The sequence below is a fragment of the Opisthorchis viverrini genome (genome assembly GCF_000715545.1).
Source record: "Opisthorchis viverrini unplaced genomic scaffold opera_v5_163, whole genome shotgun sequence".
Classification (NCBI taxonomy): Eukaryota; Metazoa; Platyhelminthes; class Trematoda; order Opisthorchiida; family Opisthorchiidae; genus Opisthorchis; species Opisthorchis viverrini.
The window spans coordinates 650,445-652,597 of record NW_008751821.1 but is presented as its reverse complement, the minus strand read 5'-3'; the positions used below and the strand labels follow the sequence as shown (position 1 = coordinate 652,597).

The following is a 2,153-nucleotide window of genomic DNA, read 5'->3' as shown; positions in this document are numbered from 1 at the left end:
TCTGTCCGCGTCATAACTGGACTCAATACAGCTCATTTTGCGAAGTTTCACGAAAGCGCGTGAAGAAGGATCCGAGAACAGCAAGTGCACATGATGATGTCCATAATATAACTCAGAAGGTATATGCACTAATAAGTCTTTACTATGATAGATAGTAGTTCACAGTGGCGGGCTGCATCACGTATAAAATAAACGCAATGTGAAGGTCGAGGCTGGCCAGTTGTACGGCTGCAGAACTTGGTCACTTCGGGTGGAGAATCCGAGAAATCTTCAGGTTTTCGATTATCGATGTCCCGGTACTGACACCAGCTCAAACCAGCGAATTTGGAGTGACGTAGTCAGAATACGGGTCTTTGGTGAATCAGAGCAGTCGTCTCAAGGACTGCATCCAGTACCTAGCCTAGGTGGCTAGGCCGCCTGCTAGGTATGCCGATCAACTGCTTGCCAAGAGAAACACCGTTTTTCGTTCCTAATTCGGATTGGGTAAAACCTATAGGTTCGTAGAATTTGATGTGGCAGAAGGTTGTGAACGATTTCATGAGGAGTTTGAGGACTGGGTGCTGTTCGCCTTCCGGAGTGAGGTCCACGTGTTCCGCGCGTACCGGTTCCAGTTCAACACGACCACCCGATTGAATCTCAGCCCACTTGCATATTAATTTCTCTGGCAACCAAAACAATATCCGCTCGAAGAAGGAGTTCAAGCGTCGTAAAAACTGTCTTTATCTGTACAGCAGGCATGCTGTACAGAAACCGACTATCCGTATGTTTACTGGATACTCTCATGTTTCAAAACGAGCCGGACACAGACGGCTATCCATAAGCAACCATTCAAACAAAGGCCCTTCACCTCGATGGCTTAGGACAATATCAGTCTCAGCAGGACCAGCTGCAGCGGCTTCCGGATTACTGGAGGTGCGGAACCAGAATCGATGGGAAACCGTAGGCAGACTAATTCAACAAATGTACTTATGTCTTGAATCCTCGTTCCAAGGAGAAAGCACTCATGAAAAGAAAATGAATCCCCCGCACTGTATGCTATCCAGTATAGTCCGCAGGACTATACTGGTTTTTTTAGTTGTAACTGCGGGACATCGCTCATGCAATCCGAGACAAAATTGGGAACTTCTAAATTTCCTCTCCTGGGATGAAAGAGATGTAACTTTGGTGTTTTTGAAGTCAGACTAAGTAGACGTTAACATTTTGTGGGAACGCAAAATACCAAGTGTAGTTCTTGGCTGTTTCTCCCTGGAATCCGTTTCCTCGCGCCAAAGGATCTTACCATTTCAATACTGGAAGGTTTTACGACAAGATTTGGCGTGCAGACACCTTAGTAGTACTGGACAGGTATACAGCCGCTACAGAGACATCCGAAATCAGTGTACCAAGATGAAGGTTTGTAAGTATCATGTTTTTGAGGAGAAATTGGCGTTCCATTCTGGATTATCTCCCAAACGCCTGTTCGTACACTTACGTCATTCTACTTGGATTAACTGTGGCATACCCAGGGTTCACTCTCCACACGGATAGACCGATAGGGCGGTGGTTTTCGCAGAACATCATGCATCTACCAGGACCGATCAACCCCCACGGTGCTGCTCCGTTCAACTACCAAAACAACGTGAAAAGTGATGCCCTCTATCACTTGCATCTCCTGGACCAGGCATCGAAAAAGCCAGATTACCTTATTGCGAGGCGGTTGGCAATATAGTGTAACATTTCTCCAAGGAGCGCTTAACTTCTTTGTTACGGAAAGGCTGTGATCATCAGTCCGGCCTTCAAATATGGCAGTATGAAACTGCCAGTGAATAACTGACCGGTTTACCTGACTTGTGAGCTTGGCAAACTCGCCGAAAAAGCTATTTCGGGACAGTTACAATAAATTACACACAACGAATTTGTGCCGCAATTCTGATATCGATTGACCGTTAACACACACAGGGGCCTGTAAGAATACAGTCGTCTGCCACTTGGCGTTAAGACGGTCCATGCGATGTTCCAACAGTCGATATCATCATCATCATCGACAGCATGACATCAATGTTCAACACCGATGCTTCACTGCCGTACAACCATGACTTATTTGAAAGCCTTATTGTAAAGAAAAGAATAAGGTTGGACGGGGGAGGGACTTAGTGCTAGCTTAACACAATCAT

At 45.9% G+C, this 2,153-nt stretch overlaps 1 protein-coding gene across 1 annotated transcript in view; it reads left to right on the top strand.

Annotated features, from left to right (window-relative positions):
* Positions 1-336: 336 nt before the first annotated feature.
* Positions 337-2,153, top strand: part of T265_07277 (hypothetical protein) — a gene marked incomplete at both ends in the record, with an annotated part of 20,776 nt that continues 18,959 nt past the window's right edge. The window contains one exon of the mRNA XM_009172755.1: positions 337-424. The remainder of the gene's footprint in view (positions 425-2,153) is intronic.